Below are 19,810 nucleotides of genomic sequence, written 5' to 3' on the forward strand. Positions count from 1 at the left end.
TCATTTAAGAANGTCAACAGTGTCCAACGCTTCCTTCTCGCTTCAAAGTTTCATGTGCTTTATATACATATATGTGTTGCTATTTTTGACTAACATTTTCCATATTAATGTTTTTCATATTTGTATTTATGCTTGCTTTATTTTTGTTTGGGTTTATAGAAACCAATTGAGAACGATAATAAGACGTAGTCGTTCATCTCATATCCCTCTAGATATTGGGTTTCAGTATGACCATTTTGCTTTGGACGACGCTTTCTAACGAAGTGTTCATTTATTACTTAACATATCTTTTGGTCGTGAAATCTTAACCTTTCAGAAAGAGTGAACTTGAGAATACACTTTTTTTAAAAAATTAGAATGTATTCATTTAAGAATTTTTAATAAGAGTTAAAACATAATTTTTAGCAAGTTGATGAATGCAGATTTTTAGCTTCAAAAGTACAGATTTTTTACTTGAAAATTGCTGGTTTTGTAAGTTAAAACACTGCACCTCTTAACAGCCTTTACAATGCAGATTTTTAGTGCAAAAATGTGTGTATTTTGGAACAAAAAAATGGTTTGTTATGAGAGTTTTCATGAGGCAATATTTTGGGTTAAAAAATGATGCATTTTAGCTCTAAAAGGGTGCAGATTTTTGAAATTAAAACATCACGTTTTAGGGTGCTTCAAAGTATAAGAAGTCATGTATTAAAAATCACTACCTTGATGGCAAGAATACATATTTTTCAGAACTTATAAAATAAGAATGTAAGTTGTTAGATAAGTCACAATAATCAGGCCTACTTTATATCCTTTTGACATCGCCCCTTTATGAATAAATTATATTTACTATTATTACTATCTCTATTTTTTGAATCACATATTGCTAAAATATTGTAATCTCTTAACATGTTATTTCAAGATTTTAGATATGCCGACAAGTTCAAAAACAAAAGACAAGGTACATAGATATATATGTCATACGCAGAAAGGTACAAATTCTATATTTTGAGTTTTTCTCTATACGTAACTTATTATTCTGTTACACTTCATATTATTTTTTCTCATATCTACTATCACTTTTACAAATGGTACTTTTTTATAACTTATAAATCCATACACTTTAATATACACATTATTTTCTTACAACATATTTACACCCAATTTTATTTATTTTCTTTTATGTCTTAATTCTATATATAATTAAAACAACAAATTTTTATATTCTTTAAACTCAACATTTATTTTGGATACATTTATATAAAACACAACTATATTTTTTAATTATATAAAATTGTCATACATGTTTAGCATATTTATTTATTTTTTACCGTATGATAAACATACTACTATTATTTTATTTAATAGACATGTATATGTCGTACCTTGTATTTTACTCTTTTTTTTCTTAAACTAATAAAATTTACTTACCATTGATTTTAAATCAAATAAATAAACAAGTTTTCCTAATTATTTTTTTCCTAAATTGAATTTCAGGACTAACTTCAGAGAGGTTCTAATGGATGCTTAATATCTTCCCCTCGAGTTACCAAAACCCTTACTCAGAATCTCACTGGTTTCACAAATCAAAAACAGAGTTTACATTTATATAAAATGGTTTTCCTAATATTTTCCTTAAGATTTAGGTGGTGACTCTAAAACAAACGACAAACATTTTTTCCAAAATCAGAGTGAGCCATATTATGTTGTGAACTGTTTCGGCTGGTTCGAAATAGGGTGCAACAAAGATCATCCTGACGGGGATCGCTATTCACTCGAAGGTGATACATGGTGTTTTGAAATTGTTGCTCCATATGTTGAACATTTAATGATTTCTTGGGTTTTAATCATATGAAAATTAAGCTCAGGGACTTGTTATCTTTGAACCACACAAATCTTGATCTCTACTGTGATGAATTAGATGAAATGAATGAACACATAGAGAAAGATATTTTGTCAAGCGTTCGTTTTGCTAATGAGCTAATATTGTCATCCTAGTTTACCAAGGTCAGTTATCAGTCCCAAATGTCTCCAGTCTTTTCATGTTGATTGTGATTTGAGTTCCTGTTTACTACCTATGAACTTGATTGTACGATGGGGGTCATGATATTTTCAATTAACTTGATTAATTATCTATTGATTCACTTCCTTTTAATTAACTCATATAGTTTTAATTTAGTACATGAGGTTAAATATTAGTTCCTTTTATTGGTCTAAGCTATAAGGTGTTACAAGAATGGGAAATCACTATTGGTTTAGTTTGTAAGAACTTTAAATCAATGTACTTATCTTTATTTTGCCTCATTCTTCTATTCAGGTGATTTCCAATTTAATGTTGGAAGAGGAAGACATCTCCTTACTGTTGGTGGAATGCAGATGGTTGACAACAAGTTCTTGTATTTTAAAACATTCCTTTCCCTAGACAACCCCTAGACTTCAATTTCATTACTATAGTTGTTAAGCTTACCACCTAACCCGATTTGTCCTTGTTCTGTATTTGTAGTACCATGATTTTTTTTAGGGCGAAGACATTGATTTGCTGGAAGACAAGTACCTCTTGTTTGAACAAAACATATTCAAAGTTTCCTTACAGAATTCGAAGAATGTCATAGTTATGCCATATTGTAGTAGTATGCGTAGTTTTGATGCAATAAAGCTCCATCAATTCTTGAGTCCTTACCTGAGCATGCAATAAATCCCGATTAACTTGTTATAGTACTAGAGCATAAGGACTACAACAGTTGTTCTACTAATACCTCAAATCTAATGAAGCACTTGTTAGCTTTTCCAACAAGTGCAATTATTTCCTTCGAACAAATTAATCATAATGTTTTCTATTCCTAGTTTGTTTCTCTTATTTTTGTTGACTTTTTTTTTTGTTTTAATGAGGATAACCTGTTATGAAAGATAAAATTATGTGCTAGCCATTAATTAGAACAAAAAACAACTGATCGTCCCTTAACCTATGGTTTGTGCTTCTAAAAAGGAGAGCTAGTTTGCATCTCCCTGTACAAGGATGGAATCAACCTTCTTGGGAGTGGACTAGCTGGCTAGGCGGCCAAGATTAATTATCACTCTTGCTAGCTGGGCCAGAACTTGGCTGGATTACTAGATATTGTGGTTACTTGGGTTAGGAGCCTGCTATTTGTTTATTGGGTTTGGATTAGTGGTGCCTCTCTCTCTTGTAGACTTAGTTACTCTTTATACCTGTCGGGCTTACGGGGATCTGTTTGAGTTTCAATTTAACATGTGCATGAGTGTACATTCTAGGCTTAAAGGGTTCCATTTAGGTTTAACCTAGATGTACTTAGATTTAACTTTCAATATGCTCGTATGCTTTCTTTCATATCCGTTTGTTACCATATGTTTTGTTCTTTCTCTGGCGGCTTGGGATTAGGGTTATTCAGGCTGGATACTTCTAGAGATTCGTTGTGAGGGGATGTTGATCCACGATGGCTTAGTATTGACTGATCTCATATTCGATATCCTTTTGGGAGTCAACACCACTTGGGACACTCTTTCTAGTTGGATGTCTTTGAAGTGGTCTGTCTAGATAGACATCTTTTTGGAGTCGACATGCCCTTATGTCAGTCTTGCTAGTTGGGCTGGGTGTGGACTAGCTGGCTGGGTAACCTAGATTGATATCACTCTTGCTGGCTGGGCTGGAAGTTGACTAGATTACTAGATATTGTGGTTACTTGGGTTGGGAGCCTGAATTTTTTTTCTTGGGTTTGGATTTGTGGTGCCTTATTCTGTTGTAGACTTAGTTACTCTTTATAACTGTTGGGCTTACAGGGTCTATTTGATTTTCATTTAAACATGTGCATGAGTGTATGTTCTAGGCTTATAGGGGTCAGTTAGGTTTAGCTTAGGTGTACCTAGATTTACTTTCGGTATGCTCGTATGTTTTCTTTGATATGAGCTTTGACCTCTGTATGTTTCTAGATTCTATCTTTTCATATTATTTTTAACTTTCTTGCTCAGTCGACACGTGATGTCTACAAAGTACCCAATTTTTACACTCATGATACAATCTTAATCTGTTTCGTCATGCAGGTGCGGTGATTACTTTTGCAATTTGGAGATTAGTGTGAGCACTTGGAGTCTTGCATCAACTTATCTGATTCTCTACTTATTTATCTAGTCTTTTTCATTCTTGAACAAGCTTTGTTTTTGTCCACTTTTGCGATTTTTACTCATATTTTTAGACAACTCTGTACTTCTGATTTCTAGGTTACGGGAGGGATCTTTTGTATATAGCTTTTTGTTTGCTCCCGCTTGTGTTTTGTTTGGTGGTTTAGTTTGATTTCTATTTAGTTGTACCTTTATAATTATTGCTTTCTATTCTAGGTTACACATTAGTTTCCCTACTTGAGGGTTATTGTATATGCCTTCATGACTCGAGGAGTCGGGTCATGAAAAGTTCTTATCAGAGCCCTAGATTTTCCTGTCTCACTTGGACAAAGCCAATACAACTTAGAGATTTTTGGATCGATGTGGAGACATTTGTATCCGACTTTAGGAGGCTATAGGGTGTATTTAGGAATTTATCCTCTTTTTTATCGCTTTCATGCAGCGTGTGTGTAGTTGGTTTCTTGAAATCTTACTTGTTTCATTCTTTTTAGTGGATGGCTCATACACACCATACGACAACTTGAGAAAGGGCTCGACCTATACTGCCGGCCATGAGTGCGCGCTAGCCCTGAAGAGAGAGAGGCCTTGAGACATCAACAGACCCTCTAGTAGTTTAAGTTCCAGTTCAATCAGCGAGGTTGAGGTCATCTTAGCCATCACCTGGACCCTCTATGGATCTGTACCTTCATGCAACCATTGTACAACTTCTGATTGTGCTTGGGGCATGCAATAGGCTAGTGATGCAGCTGCACTAGCACCAGAGGATCAACCTACAACAGAGGCACCTCAGGTCCATGTACACCTAGAGGTGCCCAACCTGTGAATGTGGCCGAAGCCTTCTCTTTAAGGAAGAAGATGCTTGGAGTGTTTCTCATGCTCTAACCTCTAAGGTTTTCTGGGGTATGGGTGGGGATACCCACAAGTTTCTTACAACTTTCCATTATTGACATCATATTTTAGGTCTAGTGGAGTCGAGTGGAGCCGAATTAACGGTGTATATTTTAAATGGGTCAGCTAGTAAGTCGTGGCGTACCTTCATTTAGACTAGTTCAGTTAGGTCTCCTCTTTTCACTTGGACCAAGTTTTCTGAGGATTTTTTTTAGCTTGGCTCATCCATCACAACTTCAATGATTGCCTTAAGATCAGTTTTAAAGGTTAGAGAAGTGCTCCCATGAGTGTGATAGAGTATGAGGCGAGGTTCCACAAGCTATTCGGTAGCACTACTATGATTCTCCCTACTAACAAGAAAAGAGTTTAATGCTTTGTCTGTGGGTTATGGCTTCATCGGATGGAGACTTAGTCTATAGTTTATATGGGTCATTTATTTCTCGATGTTGTTGATCACGACCACACTATTGAGTAGCTTAGTCATGAGCCCCAAGGAGGCAATGAAAAAAAGGTCTACAATGATGCCAAAATCTTGATGTTGTTGCTTGATTCAGAGAAGTTGGGCATAACACGAGGCAACAACAACGTATTCTCCTTCAACTATAGACAAGGTGATCGAGTTATGTTTACTAGTTGCTCATAATACTAAGTATGACCCAAAGAAGTGAGCCATTTTAGATGTGTTTTTTCTGCCTACCAAGTAGACTACGTAGTATGCAAATGCAAATCCGACTAGATCAAATGAATCATTTGTAGGATACGAGAGAACCAAGCTCATCGTTCGTTTGAGATATCACAAAATCCTTTTTATAGCTTTCAGATGGGATTTCTTTGGAATGATTGGAAGCATGCACAGATTCCCACACTAATTACAATGTTAGGTCTGTTAGCCATTACGTACAGTAGAGATCCGATCATTCTTATATACTTTGTGTCATGCACCAATACCAGGTTCAGCTTTATCAAGCTTTGTTGCTATTGCAATTGGAGTGTTATTCGTCTTTGCTTCATTCTTGTTGAACTGACAAATGAGGACTGTTTGATTTGAAGACCCAAGAAGAAGTTGAGCTCTCCCATCATGCTCCTTTAAAATTGGTTGCTCACTAAAACATTATGAGTTTAGTTTGAGACATATTATTTATCTTGCATTTGTGTTCTTTTCTTAATGCTTAAAGTATTCCACTGAGTAAGTAAGCCAGGCCAAGAGTTCGCTTGGGGCCAACAATGGTTCTCGAGTGCCGGCCACGTCCGTGGTGTAGGCTCGGGGCGTGAAAAACATTGTATTAGAGCACAGAGTTCAAGATGCCTAGGGAATCTATGAAGCCGTGTCTGTAGAGTCATAGTTATCAGTGTGAAGTGCGTCACATCTATAATTAGGAGGCTGCAACATTTAAGAAAATTTCTCACTTTTTTCACACTCATTCCATGCGTTAGAGTTTGATCTCTAAAAAGTTTCTTCTAATTCATGCTTGTGCATGTTATAAGATACATATGCCTCCACGAAGATCTGTCAGAGGTCATCCTGCTAGGTGTAATGTTGAGGAGCAAGAGTTACCAAATGCACCTGAAGTGCAACCTTAAGGGGAAGTCAATAACGCTGAGTCGAGAGAAACAATAAGAATGCTAAGTCGAGTTGTGACTAACAAGGTTGGATAACAAAGATGAGCTAGACAGGAAGTGACTGATAGTTCGAGGATCCGAGTGTTCTTGAGGATGAATTCTCCAAGTTTCATGGGTTCAACCACCACTAAGGATCCAGAGAACTTTATACTCAGCGAGTTGAACTAGCTGCATATTAAATGAAGAATATTGCTAGGACTTGGTTTGACCAGCGGAAGGAGGATAGAGCTGAGGATGCACCACCTGCGAGTTGGGCTTATTCTGAGGAGGCCTTCTTTGGGCGTTTCTTTCCCCGAGAAGTGAAAGAGGCTAAGGTATGGGAATTTCTTACCCTTAAGCAACAACCACTAAGTGTTCATGCGTATGGGTTGAAGTTTACCCAACAATCCCGTTATGCTTCGGAGATGGTTACGGATATGAGGAGTAGAATGGGTTTGTTTGTTGCTAGGTTGTCCCGTTTATTAAGAAAAGAGGGCAGGGCGGTGATGCTAATTGGGAATATGGATATTTTGAGGTTAGTGGTATATGTGTAGCAAGCCGAGAAAGAGAAGCTGAGGGATAGAGAGGAATTCATAAATAAAAAAGCTAAGACAGGAAATGAGTTCAGGCAGCAGAAAAGTAATGTGAACCGTTAGTCATTTCAATAAAAGCAAAAGAGACCTGCTCCATCATCTGCTAGTGCACCTGCACCCAGAAACAAAGGTGAGTATAATAGTCAGAAATCCCAGCAGTTTAGGGCTAGACCTACCTAATTTCAGGGTAGTATGTCACAAGGAGGTAATTGGGCTCCTGCATGTGCTCAGTGTGGTAGAACCCACCCATGTAGGTCTCGTGATGGCCAGTCAGGTTGCTTCAAGTGTGGAAAAGAGGGTCATTTCATGAAAGAGTGTCCCAAGAACCGGCAAGGTAATGTGAATCAGGGCAATAGAGGCCAATCTTCATCAGTTGCTCTACCAGACAGAGCTGTACCTAGAGGAGCTACTTCCAGTACTGGCGGAGGAACAAACCGTCTTTATGCAATCATTAGTTGCCAAGAGTAAGAGAACTCTCCAGATGTTGTCACTGGTATGATTAAATTCTTTACTTTTGATGCTTATGCTTTGCTAGACCCAGGAGCAAGTTTATCTTTTGTAACTCCTTATGTTGTAAATAGTTTTGATGTTTTTCCTGAGAAACTCTGTGAACCCTTTTGTGTTTCTCCACTTGTTGGGGAGTCTCTTCTTACTGAAAGAGTTTATCGTGATTGTGTCATTTCCATCAATCACAAAGACACCATGGCTGATTTAATTGAGTTAGACATGGTAGACTTCGACGTCATTCTAGGTATGGACTGGCATCATGCCTGTTATGCCTCCATTGATTGTAGAACTCGAGTTGTTAAGTTCCAAATTCCTAATGAGCCAGTCTTAGAGTGGAAAAACAGTTCAGCAGTGCCTCAGGGTCATTTCATTTCATACCTTATGGCAAGAAAGTTAGTTTCCAAGGGGTGTGTCTATCACTTAGTTCGAGTTAATGAACTCTAGTGTTGAGATACCTCATATTCAGTTAGTTTCAATAGTTAGAGAGTGCCAAGAAGTCTTTCCAGATGATCTACCTGGAGTCCTCCTGAGAGAGAGATAGACTTCGATATAGATGTTCTTCCACATACTCATTCTATAGCTATTCCGCTATATAGAATGGCACTAGCAGAGTTGAAAGAGCTTAAACAATAGTTAAAAGATCTCCTAGATACGGGCTTTATTTGACCAAGTGTCTCACCTTGGGGCGCTCCTGTAACACCCTGTATCCGAAAATAGACCAGATTGCAGATTTTTGGTGTTGCAGGTGGCACTCACGGCACCATCCATAGACTGTAGGAGGACCCACGGTCCGTAGTTCGTGTCAGCAAACTCCCGCAGAACTCAGCCAGAAATTCGGCTAAGCGTTGACCCACGGCCGGACCTATGGTCCGTAAGTCAGATAATGGACCGTGGTTCGTGTTAGTGGATCGATGCCCCTAAAGCCCAACTTTAGTACCGATTGACGGTTGACCAGCACGGACCGTCATTCGATGCACGGTCCGTAGGTCTAACCGTAGGTAAGGGTAGCAGCTAGTTAGATGAAAATTGTGATTGGGTCAACTTCAAATGGTCATCACTTTTAGCAAAAAAGGAATTATGATTCCTATTACCTATGATATGATAGATAATTGAATCCTTTATCCAATGCCACCGAGTTTGCTAAAATTCGACATCCGAGTAAAACGTTATGCTCGTTTTAGTGAACCCCTGTCGGGCAGACTAGACCGATGACTGCAATCGACGGACCGTCAGTCCCGTCCGTCGGTCACTCCGACAATAGTTAAGTCAGGGGTCTTTTGGTCTTTTCCTATTTCGTTTAACCCCTAAGATACATCGTTTAGACCCTAAATCATAATATTTTAGCCAGTTTAAGCCTAGAAACATAACTAGAACTTATCCAAGTCAAATGATTAATCAAAAACATAGAAAATTAGAAGCAAGAGAGGAGAAAAAGGTCAAGAACCCTAGTTCAAGAACAAAGCAAGGTTCCATCAATTCCAGCCCCAAAATCGAAAGATTTCTCCGTGGAATTCGTCACCAGGTATGTGGGATTTCACTAATGGGTTCCTTTCGCCTATTAGGTCCCTAGAATTCAGTTAGATTCTCGATTCCACGATTATGAACAGACCTAGGGTTTCTAGAATTATGACAGATCATCATGAATTAGTTATTAACATGTTCCAAATCAGATTATCAAGTTATTACATCGTTTCTCGCATGAGTTTCAGAACCCTAGCTATGTGTTTCTTTAGTTCTTGAATTACACATGCTAGGTCAGATATCTCAGTTATTCAGTTATACATGCCTCAATTATTAATGCATCATTATCAGATTAATTGTTGCATTCTCAGTTTGCATGTTCAGTTCGAGCTATCCAGTAACTTACATAAATTCAGTCATAATGTGTTAATCATTTAATCTATTGGGAGTAGCATAATACCGAGTTGGACTAGGGTTCAGCGTACCCATATAGTCCCATAACTACGAGACACGTAGGTGTAAGTCCCTTCTGTGGGCAACATCCATTTAGCGATCAAGTCAGCATGCCTCTATTCCTTTGGCAGGGTATATTGGGTCCTCTCGATGGGGCGTATACATCAGACTCCACATTTAGCTCATGTGGTTTTATGTCGGTTATTAGTAGCTCCCATAGTTCAGTCAGATTCTATTGCATTGACCATATTTCTGTATAGTCAGTATTCAGTCTCAGCATGTTATAAATTTGGTCATTGCATCAGTTAGTTCAGTATTCAGTATTTTCACTTTCTATATCATGTTCAGATTGTTTCATTGCTTTATTGCTTTGTTCAGTTATATGTCATTTCAGCTTTACTCTATCCTGCATGCTCAGTACCCCTCAAGTACTAACGCATACGTGCGCTACATCTTCTCGTGATGTAGGTTCAGGTTCTCAGCATCTAGATCACTCTTAGATTGATTCCTAATCATCAATTCAGCAACATCAGTGGTGATTCCTCATTCTTCGAGGATTAGTGACATGTTTATCTTTATTGCTTTTAGTCTTTAGTTTCAGTTTTTTCTAGACCTAGTTGGGGCATGTCCCAACATTTCTAGTCAGTTTAGAGGCTTATTTCAGACATAGTTAGATTCAGCTTAGTATTGAGTTAATATCTTCTTTGAATTAAACTCATCAGTTTTCATTTATCTCAGTTATAGTATATGGGTATTCCCCATCTTTTTCATTTTATTTATGATTTAACTTCTGTATCTGTTTATTATCTTTAGTATGCTCATGATCATGCCAACAGGGTTAGCTTGGGATGACTTGTGGTCCTAGGTCCCATGTCCGCGTCTCGGGGGTAGCTCGGGGCGACACAAACTTGATATCAGAGCACTAGGTTTAAGAGTCCTAGGATGTCTGAAAAGCTGCACTAAGTAGATTCCTTTTCATGGGTGTGAAGTGCACCACATCTAATGAGAGGGAGGCTATGAAGTGTTTTAGGAAAACTTCACTTTCTTTATATTCTTATCGCGCGTTGGTATGATCTCTTTTCTAATCCATCGTTATGCGCTTAAGATCAAGCCTCCCCGTAGAGCTAACGCAAAGAATGCTAACGCAATTCCTCTAGTCCCAGATCATGAGGTTAAGAATGAAGAGTTTCATAATAAGATCCAACTATTAGCTCAGAGTATAACCAATAAGAACAGTCAACAGGTTCCAGTTCCTACTAATAGAAATGGTGGATCAATGACAACTAGAGTTCAAGATTTTTTTAAAGGATGAATTCGCCTGAGTTTTAGGGTCACAAGTTGGTGAAGACCCACAAAATTTCATTAATGAGGTTAAGAAAATCTTTGGAGTGATGCAAGTGACTGATGATGGTAGGGTTGAGTTAACATCCTACTAGCTTAAGGATGTGGCTCACATATGGTACACTCAGTGGAAAGATTCAGGGGCTACTTTATCTTTTATGACTCCCTATATAACAGTCATCTTAGATGTCAGTCCAGAAACTCTCTCAGAACCCTTCTTAGTCTCTACTTTAGTCGGTGACCCAGTTATAGCTAGACGGGTATACAGAAATTGCCCTGTCATAGTCTCTCAGAAAGTCACCTCAGCAGATCTTGTAGAGTTAGAAATGGTAGACTTCGATGTCATTCTAGGCATGGATTGGTTACATTCCTGTTATGCCTCAGTCGATTGTAGAACTAGGATTGTTCGTTTTCAGTTTCTAGACGAACCAATCCTAGAATGGAAGGGTAGTAGCTTAGCGACTATGAGTCGATTCATTTCTTACCTTAAGGCCAGAAAGATGATCTCTAAGGGTTATCGCTATCATCTAGTTTGGCTTAAGGATTCTAGTTCCGAATCCCCAACTATTGAGTTAGTTCCTGTGGTTAATGAGTTTCCAGAAGTATTTCCAGAAGATCTTCCCGGAGTCCCTCCCGATAGGAAAATCGACTTTGGAATTGATCTCCTTCCAGATACCCAGCCTATCTCTATTCCTTCTTACAGAATGGCTCCAGCCGAGCTTAAGGAATTGAAATAGTAGTTGAAAGACTTTCTAGATAAGGGTTTCATCAGACCTAGTATTTCGCCATGGGGTGCACCAGTGTTGTTCGTAAAGTAGAAATATGGTTCTCTCAGGATGTGCATTGACTATAGGCAGTTGAACAAAGTCACAATCAAGAATAAGTATCCTATCCCAGGATTGATGACTTGTTTGACCAACTTCAGGGTGCTAGTCATTTCTCAAAGATAGACCTCAGATCAGGTTATCATGAGCTTAGAGTCAGAGATAGTGACATTCCGAAGATAGCCTTCAGAACTTGGTATGGTCATTACAAATTTGTAGTTATGTCATTTGGACTAACCAATGGTCCCGCAACTTTCATGGATTTGATGAACAAAGTGTTCAAGCAGTATTTAGACTTGTTCGTCATCGTCTTTATTGATGATATCCTCATTTACTCTAGGAATGAGGAAGAACATGCGAGTCATTTGAGAGTTGTTCTGCAAACTCTCAAAGATCGCCAGTTATTTGCAAAATTTAACAAGTACGAGTTTTGGTTACAATCAGTTGCCTTCCTTGGGCATATTGTGTCTAGTGAAGGAATTCGAGTAGATTCCCAGAAGATAGAAGCAGTGAAACAATGGCCCAGACCTACCTCTGCTACAAATATTAGACGTATTTTGGGTTTAGCGGGCTATTATAGATGGTTTGTGGAAGGATTTTCATCCATGGCCTCACCATTGACTAGGTTGACTCAGAAGATGGTCAAGTTTCGATGGTCAATGATTGTGAGAAAAGCTTCACAGAATTGAAAACTAGGTTGACTACAACTCCTGTCTTGACTCTACCATAGGGTTCAGATGGTTATGTGATCTATTGTGATGCATCTAGAGTCGGCCTAGGTTGTGTGTTGATGCAGCGAGGTAAGGTTATATCTTATGCTTCGAGACAACTTAAGGTGCATGAGAAGAATTATCCGACTCATGACCTCGAGCTTGCAGAAGTGGTGTTTGCACTCAAGATTTGGAGACACTACTTGTATGGTGTTCTTGTAGATATGTTCACAGACCATAAGAGCCTCCAGTATGTACTCACCCAGAAAGAGTTGAATCTTCACCAGAGAAGGTGGCTTGAGTTTCTCAAAGATTATGATATGAGCGTGCATTACCATCCGGGTAAGGTGAATGTAGTAGCAGATGCTCTTAGCAGATTATCTATGAGTAGTGTAGCACATGTTGAGGAAGAAAGAAAAGAGCTAGCAAATGATGTTCACAAACTTGCTCGCCTAGGAGTTCGTCTTATGAGCATTTCAGATGGTGGTGTAACGGTTCAGAATGGGCCAGAATCTTCTTTGGTAGTAGAGGTTAAGGAAAAGCAAGAAAGTGATCCCATCTTTCTTGAACTTATGGGTGCAATCCACAATCAGAGAGTGGAGGTTTTCTCCCAAGGGGGAGATGGTGTACTTCGCTATCAAGGTAGATTGTGTGTTCCTGATGTGGGTGAATTGAGACAACATATTCTCGCAGAAGCCCACAATTCCAGATATTCTATTCATCCAGGTGCCACTAAGATGTATCACGATCTGCGGGAAGTCTATTGGTGGAATGGTATGAAAAGAGATATAGCAGATTTTGTGGCTAAGTGCCCCAATTGCCAACAAGTCAAAGTAGAACATCATAAACCATGAGGTATGACTGAAGAGATTAACATTCCTACTTGGAAGTGGGAAGTGATCACATGGACTTCATCACAGGTTTACCTCGTACTCGCAGACAGTATGACTCCATTTGGGTGATTGTTGATAGGGTTACAAAGTCTTCTCGCTTTTTGGCGGTCAAGACTACAGATTCGGCGGAGGATTACGCCAAGCTTTAAATTAATGAGATTGTGAGGTTGCATGGGGTTCCTTTATCTATCATCTCAGATAGAGGTCCTCAGTTTACCTCTCATTTCAGAAAGGTCTTGGTACTCAGGTTAATCTTAGCATAACATTTCATCCCAAGACAAATGTCAGGCAGAGCGTACCATTCAGAACTTAGAGGACATGTCGAGAGCTTGTGTGATCGACTTTAAGGGTAGTTGGGATGATCACCTTCCTCTTATTGAGTTCACCTACAACAATAGTTACCATTCCAGCATTCAGATGGCCCCTTATGAGGCATTATATGGCCGTAGATGTAGATCTCTAGTTGGCTGGTTTGAAGTAGGTGAAGCAGCCTTGATAGGACCAGTTTCGGTCTTTGATGCTATGGAGAAAGTGCAACTCATTAGAGATAGACTGAAGACTGCCCAGAGTCGCTAGAAGTCTTATGCAGATGTGAGAAGAAGGGAACTAGAGTTCCAAGTTGATGATTGGGTTTTCCTGAAAGTGTCACCCATGAAGGGGGTGATGAGATTTGGCAAGAAAGGGAAGCTCAGTCCAAGATATGTAGGCCCTTACCGGATCTTGAAAAGGATTGGTAAAGTGCCTTATGAGTTAGAGTTGACAGCGGACTTAGCAGCAGTGCATCTAGTCTTTCACATTTCTCTTTTGAAGAAGTGTGTGGGTGATCCAGCATCTATAGTGCCATTAGAGAGTGTGGCCGTGAAAGATAGTCTCTTATATGAGGATGTACTTGTTGAGATTCTCGATCGTCAAGTTAGAAGGTTGACAAATAAAGAAGTAGCTTCAGTCAAGGTTTTGTGTAGGAGTCAGTCCGTAGAGGGAGCAGAAGCAGCCATGAAGTCCAAGTATCTTCACCTCTTTCCTTCCAATTCCATTCCAGCTTGAGGTAATAGTTCCTCATCAGTTTTTCAGTCATTCATGCATAAATTCAGTCTTAGAATCACGTTCCTTCAGTTTGTACATGCATTTTCAGCGTATTTGCATGTCCTTGGAACTCAGTTCAGTCAGAAATTCAGTTCTCAGTGTTTAGTGGTAGGGATTGCAGACCCCTCCCTCCATTTCAACTAGTTTAGTCTTTATTCGAGGACGAATGGTCCCAAGGGGGAGATAATGTAACACCCCGTATCCAAAAATAGACTAGTTTACAGATTTTTGGTGTTTCAGGTGGCACTCTCGGCAACATCCACAGACCGTAGGAGGACCCACGGTCCGTCCTGCAGGTCCGTGGTTCGTGTCAGCAAACTCCCCCAGAACTCAGCCATAAATTCGGCTAAGTGTTGACCCACGGCTGGACCTATGGTCCGTAGGTCAGGTCACGGACCGTGGTTCTTGTTCATGGATCGATGTCCCTAAAGCCCAGCTTCAGTCCCGATTGACGGTTGACCAGCACAGACCGTCATTCGATGCATGGTCCGTAGGTCTGACCGTAGGTAAGGGTAGCAGCCAGTTAGATGAAAATTGTGATTGGGTAAACTTCAGATGGTCATAACTTTTAGCACAAAAGGAATTATGAGTCCCATTACCTATGATATGATAGATAATTGAATCCTCTTTCCAACGCCACCAAGTTTGCTAAAATCCAACATTTGAGTAAAAAGTTATGCTCATTTCAGTGAAGCCCAGTCAGGCAGACTCGACCGACGACTCCAATCGACGGACCGTCGACTGACCTAGGGACCGTCAGTCTCGTCCGTCGGTCAATCCGACAATAGTTAAGTGAGGGGTCTTTTGGTCTTTTCCTATTTCGTTTAACCCTAAGATACGTCGTTTAGACCTTAAATCATGAGGTTTTAGCCAGTTTAAGCCTAGAAACATTACTAGAACTTATCCAAGTCAAATGATTAATCAAAAACATAGAAAATTAGAAGTAAGAGAGGAGAAAAAGGTCAAGAACCCTAGTTCAAGAATGCAGCAAGGTTCCATCAATTCCAGCCCCGAAATCGAAAGATTTCTCCGTGGAATTTGTCACCATGTATGTGGGATTTCACTAGTGGGTTCCTTTCGCCTATTAGGTCCCTAGAATTCAGTTAGATTCTCGATTCCATGATTATGAACAGACCTAGGGTTTCTAGAATTACAACAGATCATCATGAATTAGTTATTAACATGTTCCAAATGAGATTATCAAGTTATAACATCATTTCTCGCATGAATTTCAGAACCCCAACTATGTAATTCTTTAGTTCTTGAATTACACATGCTAGGTCAGATATCTTAGTTATTCAGTTATACATGCCTCAGTTATTAATGCATCATTATCAGATTAATTGTTGTATTCTCAGTTTGCATGTTCAGTTCGAGCTATCCAATAACTTATAGAAATTCAGTCATAATGTGTTAATCACTTAATCTATTGGGAGTAGCATAATACCGAGTTGGACTAGGGTTCAGCGTACCCATATAGTCCCAGAACTACGAGCCACGTAGGTGTAAGACCCCTCTGTGGGGACATCAGTTTAGTGATCACATCAACATGCCTCTATACCTCCGGCAGGGTATATTGGGTCCTCTCGATTGGGCGTATACATCAGACTACACGTTTAGCTCATGTGGTTTTATGTCGGATATTAGTAGCTCCCATAGTTCAGTCAGACTCTATTGCATTGACCATATTTCAGTACAGTAAATATTCAGTCTCAGCATGTTATAAATTTGGTCATTGCATCAGTTAGCTCAGTATTTAGTATTTTCAGTATCTATATATGTTCAGATTATTTCATTGCTTTATTGCTTTGTTCAGTTATATGTTATTTCATCTTTACTCTATCTTGCATGCTCAGTACCTCTCAAGTACTGATGCATAAGTGCGCTACATCTTCTCGTGATGTAGGTTCAGGTTCTCAGCATCCAGATCACGCTTAGATTGATTCCCGATGAACAATTCAGCAGCATCAGTGGTGATTCCTCATTCTTCGAGGATTAGTGACATGTTTATCTTTATTGCTTTTAGTCTTTAGTTTCAATTTTTTCTAGACCTAGTTGGGGCATGTCCCAACATTTCTAGTCAGTTTAGAGGCTTATTTCAGACATAGTTAGATTCAACTTAGTATTGAGTTAATATCTTCTTTCTATTAAACTCATCAGTTTTCATTTATCTCAGTTATAGTATATGGGTATTCCCTATCTTTTTCATTTTATTTATGATTTAGCTTCTGTATCAGTTTATTATCTTTAGTATGCTCATGATCATGCCAACAGAGTTAGCTTGGGATCACTTGTGGTCCTAGGTCCCGTGTCCGCGTCTCGGGGCTTGCTCGTTGCGTAACAGCTCCGGTCTTATTTGTGAGAAACAAAGATGGTTCCCTTAGGATGTGTATAGATTACCGTCAGTTGAACAAGGTTACCATCAAGAATAAGTATCCTCTTCCTACCTTTGGGGTGCTACTTGTTTCTCCAAGATAGACCTCAGATTAGGCTATCATCAGTTGAGAGTAACGGAATGTGATATTCCAAAGACAACTTTCAGAACCCGTTATGGTCATTATGAGTTTTTGGTCATGTCCTTTGGTTTGACCAATGCACCTACGGTCTTCATGGACCTTATGAATAGAGTATTCAAACCTTCTTTAGATATATTTGTTATCGTCTACAATGATGACATACTAATCTATTCAAGGAATGAAATAGATCATGTTAGTCATCTCATAATATTTCTGCAAACTCTAAAGGATATAGAGTTGTATGCCAAGTTCTCTAAGTGTGAGTTTTTGCTTAAATCTATGGCATTCTCAGGACACGTTGTGTCTGGAGAGGGAATTGTAGTTGATACTCAAAAAAATTGAGGCAGTGCAGAATTGGCCTAGATCCATATCTCCAACTGATATAGGGAGTTTCTTTGGTTTGGCTGGTTATTATAAATGGTTCGTAGAGGGGTTCTCATCTATTTTATCCCCTTTGACAAAGTTAACTCAGAAGACAATGAAGTTTCATTAGTCTGAAGCTTGTGAGAAAAGATTTCAGGAATTGAAAAAGCGGTTGACTACTGCCCTAGTTTTGACCTTACCAGAATGTACTCAAGGTTTTGTGGTGTATTGTATTACATCTATAGTTGGTTTGGGTTGCGTATAACTGTAGAATGGTAAGATTATAGCTTATGCCTCCAGACAATTGAAAGTTCATGAGAAGAATTACCCTACCCATTACTTAGAGTTGGCTTCCATCGTATTTGCTTTGAAAATATGGCGTCATTATTTGTATGGTGTTCATGTTGATGTATTCACTGATCAGATGAGTCTTTAGTATGTGTTTAGTCAGAAAGTGCTTAATTTCAGACAACGGAGGTGTTTAGAGTTACTCAAGGATTATGACATGAGTATTCTTTATCACCTAGGTAAGGCTAATATTGTTGATGATGCCTTGATGTAGATTATCTATAGGTAGTACCACCCATTTTCAGGAAGATAAGAAAGAGTTAGGAAAAGAGGTGCATAGACTTGCATGACTAGGAGTTCTACTAATGGATTTTACAGAAGGAGGAATAGTGGTGATGAATGGGGCTGAATTATCATTAGTGTCAGAACTGAAAAAAAAGAAAGACCAACATCATATATTGCTTGAATTAAAAGCAAGTGTTCATAAGCAAAAAGTGATAGCTTTTGAACAAGGGGGAGATGGTGTTTTTAGGTATCAAGGTAGATTGTGTGATTGATTTCAAGGGTATTTGGGATAATCACCTACCTCTAATTGAGTTTGCCTACAACAATAGTTACCATGTTAGCATTCAAATGGCTCCATAGAAGCTCTTTATGGGAGAAGATGCAGATCACCCATTGGATGGTTTAAAGTTGGTGAAGCTGGGTTGATAGGACTAGACTTAGTCCATCAAGCTATGAAGAAGGTGAAAGGTATTCAAGAGTTATTGAAAACAACCCAGAGTCGTCAGAAATCCTACACTGATGTTAGGAGAAGAGTCCTAAAGTTTGAAGTAGATGATTGGGTATACTTGAAAGTTTCACCCATGAAGGGTGTTATGAGATTTGATAAGAAGGGGAAAATTATCCCTTGGTGTATTAGTCCTTACCGAATATCAAAAAGGATTGGAAAGGTAGCTTCTGAGTTAGAGCTATCACAAGAATTAGCAGCGGTTCATCCGATATTTCACATTTCCATGTTGAAGAAGTGCATGGGAGATCCTTCACTTATCATACCAACTGAAGATGTTGGTATCAAAGATAGCTTGTCTTATGAGGATACTCCTGTTCAGATTCTAGATCGCCAAGTTCACAAGTTGATAACAAATGAAGTAGCATCAGTCAATGTCCTTTGGAGGAACCAATTTATTGGGGAAGCTACTTGGGAAGCTGAGGAGGATAGGAAGAAGAGATACCCAAATATCTTCGAATCCGAAGAAGTTCCAGACTAAGGTACTAATTCTATTCTTAGTACCCTTTAATTTATAAGTTGGCATGTTGTAAATGCATTACTTATTGGGTGTTTGAGCTAAATATTAGATGTTACACCCTTAGCCTAGTAAGAGTAATCTCATTCGAGGAAGAATGTTCCCTTGTCACGACCCGGGATCACCCCCTAGTCGTAACCGGCGTACTCGACCTCGAAGAGGTCTAATACAAGCCTCTTAGCAATTCATTCATCACATAGACACTAAAACCATAAGGAATTAAAAATTTTCTTTACCAAGAAAACATTTCATAAAAATGAAACAATAGCAAGAGGAAGACTTTCTAGACTTTATACATGATGTCTCAAAACCATTTAATACTTTAGAGTACAAAATTCGGGACCAATCCCATATACAACTTAAACAATACTAAAAAGACAAAAAAAAAGGACATGTAGGGTATTGTCCTCGAATTTATGAGGACTCACCAAGTCTTCATCTTCAACACTTAGAAATCTATCAAGTAGCCATGACATGTCACCATCTCCAAATCCCTATACTTTAGTCAAAACGGGAAAGAAAGGGGTTAGCACAATTAAGTACTAAGTATGAAGACCATGCAAAAACATGCCAAAAAGGACATTTTCAAGGAAGTAAATGCTTTCATATCATTTGATAAAACCTTTCCTTTATAAGTATAAGAGACATAATACAAGTCAACATTAACATATAAGACCATAGCCAACCATACATATACTCAACATATGTCCATATACAACCCATGCTTAACTTTAAAAGAACACATGTCATTTCATTACCATAGGACCTCTACCTAATATAATCTTAAGACACACTTGAGTGAGACAAGAAGTGACCGCCCATACAACCTCTTCAAGCACACTTAAGTGTTCCCCAAGATTACCTTAGATAA

General features: G+C 38.8%; 1 protein-coding gene and 1 pseudogene across 1 annotated transcript in view; one reads left to right on the forward strand and one right to left on the reverse strand.

Moving 5' to 3' along the window:
- LOC125862275 (anthranilate phosphoribosyltransferase, chloroplastic-like) overlaps window positions 1–19,810 on the reverse strand; it is a 1,111,005-nt gene that overhangs the window by 591,481 nt on the left and 499,714 nt on the right. The gene's annotated exons all lie outside the window — the stretch shown is intronic.
- LOC125863468 (U6atac minor spliceosomal RNA) lies at window positions 2,952–3,098 on the forward strand (annotated as a pseudogene).

Source organism: Solanum stenotomum, chromosome 4 (assembly GCF_019186545.1).
Source record: "Solanum stenotomum isolate F172 chromosome 4, ASM1918654v1, whole genome shotgun sequence".
NCBI classification, from domain to species: Eukaryota; Viridiplantae; Streptophyta; class Magnoliopsida; order Solanales; family Solanaceae; genus Solanum; species Solanum stenotomum.